The sequence below is a fragment of the Ooceraea biroi genome, chromosome 7 (assembly GCF_003672135.1).
Source record: "Ooceraea biroi isolate clonal line C1 chromosome 7, Obir_v5.4, whole genome shotgun sequence".
Taxonomy (NCBI): Eukaryota; Metazoa; Arthropoda; class Insecta; order Hymenoptera; family Formicidae; genus Ooceraea; species Ooceraea biroi.
In genome coordinates, this window is record NC_039512.1 from 3,238,312 (window position 1) to 3,247,083 (window position 8,772).

Below are 8,772 nucleotides of genomic sequence, written 5' to 3' on the forward strand. Positions count from 1 at the left end.
TCACAGTTCTCTCATTACATGGGGTGTATCGTCGCGCGTGGGATAAGAGGAGGCAGAGAGAGGTGAGAAGAGGCGATCATAAATAGAGAGCGCGATCTCGAGATCCTCGGCGCGTTATCGTGGTAAACGTGAGACATACGGTGGCACTCTGCACGGGACCCCATAAAGCCGCGCGCATTATAGTTAATGTAACGCGTGCAAGCATATGCAACTACGTCCGTGACACCCCGGCTTAAATTTTCTATAGTAACCCTTTCGGTGGAATTACGATCGGGTGGTCGCACGCAAACAGCTGTTTTCCGAATTACGTTACTTTACGGATAGCCGAAACCTTCTCGAGCTCTCTCCCAGCTTCACTATGAAGTTTAATGACATTTTCCCGAACCACCCTCGTTATTAACGATTGTTTGCTCTTAACGACTATGCACGAGTCGTTTCTACGCGCTTGTGGGACTGCGCGTTAACAAGCGAACAAGCATGTTGTTAACGCGAAGGTGCGCGGAAATTATAAAGCATGCGTAAATGAAGTTCCGGCGAGCGAAAATAAGGGGGCTAAGGGCATGGAAATAGGGCGTGCGAACCAGCGCGCGAGATACAATTTCGCAAGCACGCGAGAGGCGAGAGGAGGCCGCGCTGCGCGCCCTGGCATACAATCTCGGCGATATTAATTCGTTAACAGTGCCGGCGCTATTTTTGCTTAGGTACGCGGAATGTAATAATGGCTGCGGGGTGGCTGTGAATACCTGAGCGCCTTCTGAGATCCGACCGGATGTATGCACTTGAATCCTTTACCGCGCTCGCTCTTCTATGCGAATAAACTTGAAAGTCTGCGCCCGGGCTCTTTGCGCTGTTCCATGCATTTATGACGTTTGAATCTTGCACGATTCAGCGTGTAAGATACGCGGATCGTGTACGCTGCGGGAATCTCCGGGAATATAAAAGACTCATTCAGGAACGCGGAAGCAATCGGCATAATGCGGAACACAACGCGGCTCAGTGTCAACGGTTTGGTCTTGTTTTCAGACCGCGCGTATATGTATACGGATTTAAATTTTCCCCATAAACACATTTCAATACGGCTCCCCGGGCGGAAGTTCCGCGTGCGGTTTAACAGAAGTCGTCTTATGCGCGCAACTCGGGCCACACGAGAGTTCTCGTGAAACGTATTCGCGGGTTGAATAGTATATGTTTGCGATATTTTTGCAATATTAATGGAGTTTCTGGTGATGTAAAATGTGAAATGGACAACATTTAAAATTTAATGGCGGATTATGAATGCAGCTGGATTTTCAGATATTTTAATAAGCGTAATTCCGAGGAACATCCGAGGAGAATTATATTGTCATGATATTTATGGACGAATATACATAAATAGTATTTTTTTATGGAATTTATTTTTCAAGAAACAGCTTTAAGCAGTGATAAAAATTAAATAAGTAAACTCACAAGATGTATTTATAATAATTAATTAAACATATCAAATGCAGCACTAATTGTAAGAGACATAAATCGGATATTTTTTACGAATATTTCTCATTGAAATAACGTCCTATAAGTCTCAGGGGACAGCATTTCCGGTAGCTATCAGGATTTCCAAAATCTCGTTATATACTGCCGGTGAAACTTGAAGTGTCTGCGCTGGAACAAGGAAATCGTGCAAAATCGATGATATGCGGTCTACGCCAAGTTCCGGCGAAACTATGAACTATGAGTGAACTGGGGATGAGTTTATAGTCATAACTCCCCGAGACATCTATGGTGGAGGAATCACGGCAGCAACGATTGCGTTACTGCGACTATAACTGGACACACGTACATACGCACACACTATCTCCATATTCATGTTACTAATAAAGAAATTTATAAAGAAGAATTTCCTTTACTCGGCGGGTCATAATTTTCGCGACTGGATTCTGGGCAGAAATAAAACATAAAAATAGGAAATAAAAAACTCATAAGAGAGGGACAAATAACCTTACGATAATTAAATCCAACAGAATAACAATGCGTAAAATTAATATCACACGAATTGTCCATACTAGCAATTAATTTTGGGTGAGTGCAGTCGCATGCGGGGTGTTGTTGATCGCATGCGCGTGTAACCGCGGGTTTCATAAAAACAAAATTACACGCGCCGTGCGCAGAGGGTGTATAAGCAATAAACGGCAGAAACAAATAGGATTGCGGCATTTCGGCACCTATTAATTGTACATTTTACCGGCAAGATGGATTACGCGGACACATACATGCGCGCGCGCACGACGCCTTTATTAAACCGCGTATTAAACGTATTAAATCTCATTGGCAAATATTTGCGACGGCTGACGCAATATTTCGACGATATCGACGTAATAGCGAACGGCAAATTTGACCGTTTTCCGCGATACGCCATAACTCGATATTACATTATGCGCGCCCATCATGAACCCGGTGTATGAGTTATGAAGCTGCACGTTATTCTAAGCATCGAGGAGAGGATGATGAAGGGGAGGGAGAGGGGAGGGACACGTAATAATGACAGAACAGACTAATCTCGCGTGAAGTTCGGAATATTGAAGGAAACTAATTGCCCGATGGACTCATCAATTCCGCGAGGAATTCACGCGTAGGCGCGCTAGGACATCGCTGTGTAACGTATGTATTATAATATATGTATGTACATATATGTAAATCGATGATGCAAACGTCCGGAACGGAGCATGTGTTCGTTCGTGTACAACATACTCGCGCCCATTTGGTCTCGTGCGTTGTACAAGACACAAGGGGTATTACCTTTTCAATTCTCTGTCGCCGCGGTTTACGCGCACTTTCAAACATGAACATGAAAATTGCGGAAATCCATGGGTATCAGATGAAACTGGAGCGCCGCGTGATCCAAATGCACTTTTGGGATTTGTAGGCAATGGATCGATATTTCATGCATTAATATTTCAAGTTAATATATCGTTATATGTTAATATACCAAGTGCATTAGTACGTCAACCTTTTTTTTATTTTGAATACTGCAGAATAGAGTTAATTCCCTCCTTAAATTTCTTCTTAGAATTTTGTAATTATTCGTATAAAGAAGATATTGTTCTACATAATCTGGTAATGTTTTTAAATACACATGGAGGAAAGCAAACCCACGAGTTTTTCATTTTGTTGTAAATGACTATGGATATCTGGATACAATGGATTTGTTCCGAAGATATATTTATTCAGGAAAAATGGAGGATGGATTCATTTATACAGGGTGTCCCGGGTTTTAACCGACAAACTGCGGAAGCATATTCTACTAGTGGAAATAAGAAAAAATTCTTATATCGAGTTTGCTTAGAAATGCTTTATTACAAAATTATAAACCAATATTGAAAAGAAATATGAGATAAGTAACAACGGATTTTTTCACAAAAATAAAAATTATGTACGCAATGATTTAGTGACGCATTTCAAAATGTTGTCCTTGCACATCGATACAAGCTAGACATCGACGTAGTACAGAATTTGTTACAGTACGACATTCCTGAAAATTTTCTTGCATCTCAGTAACTGAATTAGTAATTCGTTGCTTTAAATCTATCTGGTACTCTCCTGTTAGGAAATCTACGTTGATACTCTCGTACGGCAGCTCGTGCATTTCCGTCACAGAATCCGTACACGAAATGAATATCGGTGTATTCCTCATTTGAAAACACTTTTGGCATTCTGATAGTAATTGCTAGTTGACACGACGATTGAAATCTAACAGCTACTGTTGTGAAAGTAACAATCATACTGAATCGTTTGAACATAGTGAACATGAATACATGTGAATACACGTAACATAAACATCTTCGAGCTTCCAAATTCTACACTATGTTCCGTTGTTACTTATCTCATATTTCTTTTCAATATTGGTTTATAACTTTGTAATAAAGCATTTCTAAGCAAACTCGATATAAGAATTTTTTCTTATTTTCACTAGTAGAATATGCTCCCGCAGTTTGTCGGTTAAAACCCGGGACACCCTGTATAATAAAATCAGGTATGACGTATGCGTATACAATTGGCATCCTTGCGCTCGGGAATGCAACGAGTCATATTTCTCGACAATGTGTCATTTCAGAGAAGCAACCCTTGTAAGTACGCCGCGTGTCACAAACGTACGCATCGTACGCACGTACGCGAAAGTCTCGCGTTGCCTGCGCTGCTTGCATTTCGAATGTCAAATAGGCTTTCATCAGGCTAATGTTTTATGCCAAGTAATATCACAGGAAAATCGGAATGTCAGCTAATTTCGTAAGCGAGGGTGCGAGGGGATTACAGTAGATGTGTGAAGAGGCGAAAAAGAATAAAAGAAAACCGCAAGAATTCATTAACAGTTTCACTCGTTTTGTTGGTAACAAGAGGAAGACCACAGGTGCAGAACAGCGTGAAATACACGTACACTCATCAAGAAGTTTATTACTTTATTACTATGATGAGCTAAAAAGTTTGCTTGTTTGTAACTTCCTCCATGCGTTATAAGATGATATGTAACATACTATTGCGTTTCCTCTCTCACGTTAACTGTATTAACTGTAACGTAACTGTTCGCCCTATTTATATAAATTATGTCGTACAATACGAATTATTCCGAGTATTTTGAATAATAGTTACGGATAATTTTCTTAGAACAATTATTTTGTTATATTATTATATTTTTGTTATATAACTTTTCTTGATGATAATATTAGAGAGAAAAGCTTTTTTTAATTGCTGAATTTTTCAAACATTGATATTTAAAATTATTATAGATTATATGATCCCCATTTATTATAAACAGTTATGTATCATATTACAGTTAATTCTCTTTTGCTGCACAATTCTTTCACAGTTAATCTATACAATATCGCATAATTATAAAACGCTGTTATATATGCATAAATAACTAGCAATTGATTATTAACAAATCAATTATAAAATCTACGATTTACAGATTGTAATTTCAAATCTTTAATATTCATTGCGAATTTGACATAATAAATTGCTCATGCTTTGCAATCCTCGATCCATTCGCATGGCTCGATAAATCAATTAATAATAATAACAAACTTAATGACGATAAGAACAATCGCACGCACATGAAAATAAATAAAATGCAAGCATACACAACATTCCTGGGAATCTGAACAATTGACGAATGTAATTATCAGAATAATAAGCGTATAAAGTTTCCTCGATAACAAAGCGGCGAGTGATAAAGGGAAACTCTATCCCATAGAAAAATAATGAGAGGAATTTCTCTTGATACATGCAAATAAGCGCGCCGCGTTTGATATTTAATATAATTGCGCTTTTGCTTTGCTACCGGAGGACAATAAACTTCGCAGCAGGAGCGACGCAATGCAGTAAAATGAAGACGAACCTGGGCTTTACCGTGGACCATGTAAAAACCTTGGTCCCGGATTTGTGTGTGCCGGTCAGCGACAATCCCGCGGGATCGCGGTCATCATGTAGTATATTCTGGTATGGGCTAACTGCAAAAAAATTATCCGGCCGCTCTTTTTTTTCGTACACACACGACACATGACGTGTCGCTCCATTGCAACGCGTAGTACAACGCGAAACATGGTGTTCGTTTGATTGGTACTGTAAATTCGCAAAATTGCGGTAAACGAGAAAGAGAGATGTGCGAAGTGTAACGTTATTTATGTTATATGTGGTATTATACATATATATAAAATTGATTGTACGATACATGCAATATCTCTTTAGCACGCTCTATCTCTCGTTAGCACGCGATGAAGCAGTAGCTGAAGCGAAAGGAATGGACATGACGTAATAATAATGAAAAATGTAATATTTTTGCTTGCAATTATATTAAAAATTTTTCTTTTTATACATTTTTCGAATTTATGTGCAGAGCAAATGTGTGAATACTCGTGTTACGTCTAGATTAAATAAGTCAGTGTTATGAAAAAATATTATAAATTAAAAAATGGTTTACTTTACACTTTTAAAAGATTATACAAATAATTTACATTATCTCCTATTTATCATAGAATGTTTAATTTTAATTAATAGAATTTAATTTCACAAAAGATAGGAGCACTCACTGAGTTCCTGAGCCCTTTCTAATTAAATATTCTTTATTCAATGCATTATTCCAACGATAATTATATGAATATATTATTATAATCATACAATATTACAATATAACTATAAATAATAATATAAAAATAATTCATATTAATAATATAAAGATTTCCTTCAAACTTGCTCTTATATTTTTATCTTATTATTATTATTAATAGATTACAAATCCTTTTTCTCAGGTATTATCAAATTTTATAATAAATTCCGAAGAAAAAAAACCCATTTACCAAGATATCATACTCGTAGTTTCATGAGCTGAAGATAATTTACCGAATGCAAGTTCAGTACACCTGAACACTCCATATTACCGACCTAATGTGTCTGTCGGCCTGCGCTGAAAGCCTCACAGAGAGCGTAGATGTCTTTAATGTTCTCCCTTCCATTTATTGTTAGCCGTTAAGACTACAAAATTATGTAATCTTTTGATACATTGTATTTGATAATGTTTATTGTACATTTTACACTCAGTCAAATAAGCTTGCAGGTAATGGCTTAAATAAAACAAAAAGAAGACTTGTTAACGGCTCTTATGATAACAGAGATAACGAATTACTTTGTTACGAGATTCGTCTCTCTTCTCTCATTTATATAAGATATTCTTCTTATTATTTATCATTTTATGAATAAAAGAAGAAAAGCAAATCATGTACGTATCATATCTGTATATAAATTTAATTTTTTTATTTCCAATTTTTGTTATCAGTCTTTGACATACAAAACTTATCAATAATTATGAAATTACTTAATTGCTGTGAGATGTAACAATTACCAGCGTTTGAATAACTAACAAATTAGATATCTACGCGGTCAATAACAAAAGATGACGACAGCCGTACAATCACAGCTCCTTAATCATTTTTGCCGAAGATTGCACTAACAGAGGCGTCTCATGTTACACGTTACATTAGCTGCACTGGTCCATCGAAGCGGCCGGTCGCGTTTCACTCGAAGTGCAATTGTATGCACGTCGGCGGCTGTTATTTTCATTAGCGCGGATTCAGATAGGAGTTGCTTGTTTATTTACACGCGATTTGTCTGCATCGTACGAAGTGAGATATTTCTATCCGCTGACTCACACGCGGGTTCATTCTACGTTGGAGCGCGATGATTGAGATGTGCTCTCCCTCGAAATGCGCTTATTTCTGCCTGCTCGTATCAATCGCGTTACGAAATCGTCATATCAGTGAAACGAGAAAGAGTCAAGTCGGATAATTATTATAAATCGTACGCTCGTGCCCGATCTCTAATCATCGAATCTTTTTTCTCGTTTTGCCTGGCCTGGCCCAACATCGCGCTGAACTTTATTCGATACCGTTTTCATTACGCGCTTACGAAGTAAATAAAAGTTTATTGCGGCTTTTACCGATTAAACCGACTGCGTGATATAAATCGAAACGTTAGGAGGCGGCGCGATACTTTCGCGTGTTGCATGTCGAAGTTTAAATTAAACATTTTTCATTTAAACTCCGCGCTACGCGCCGCGGATGGTTTACTTCCTTCGTTAATTAAAGAAAATCGATCAATCTTTTCTTCGCGTTCCTTCTCGCCGAGAGATTGATTAATAGTGCAATATTACTTACAAAAAGATCGGCATTTCTGTGTGATATAAGTTGTGATAGATATAGTGACTAATTGTTATATATGGTTTCATGATGATTTTTACAAAATGTTTTTTAAACTGGAATTGAAGTAATAAATAAGAATAATTATTAAAGATTATTTTATTTTATATAAATTGAATGTATATTTATATATATATATATATATATATATATATATATATGTTTGTCCTAATGTTTTGTATTTCGCAAGTTCAAGTTTTTTAATTTTCAAGTTTTGTGCGTTATATAGTTAATACATTGTTTAAGCTTTTGCTTAGCAAGGTTTTTCATGTCGCAACTTCGAACACAGAACAGCGAGCCGTGATCCAATTTTATAATTTAAAAGAGTCCAGAAGTTTTTGAAGTCACTCCTAGAAATGTTATATAAGTTTACGTAAATGTATATTAATTTTCATGTTTTATTAATCTTGTGCAATTATTGCTAAATTTACTATTACTCTCAAATCCAATTTTATAATTTAAAAGAGTCCAGGAGTTTTTGAAGTCACTCCTAGAAATGTTATATAAGTTTATTTAAATGTATATTAATTTTCATGTTTTATTAATCTTGTGCAATTATTGCTAAATTTACTATTACTCTCAAATCCAATTTTATAATTTAAAAGAGTCCAGGAGTTTTTGAAGTCACTCCTAGAAATGTTATATAAGTTTACGTAAATGTATATTAATTTTCATGTTTTATTAATCTTGTGCAATTATTGCTACATTTACTATTACTCTCAGTCATACAATTATGCAACTCATAATCAGCATTATAACTAAAATTACAAAAATTTATAATAAATTTCGTTAGAATTCATGTTTTCTTCTGCACGTTAATGCACGAGTACATTTATCAATCACTAATGCGCAATTTTCGAAAAGAAAGAGAGATTGCAAGTCGAATCCACCTCCATAAGGACTACTTTTGCTTCAATAATGAAAATAAAAACTGATGGTCCGACTATTCAAAAACGCCATCCTTCCGGAAAAGCGTAGTAATCAAATCAAAGCGTGGGATTCAAGAAGATAAATTTTCTTAATCAGTTTTTGCTGTATTCGGTTAAATTTG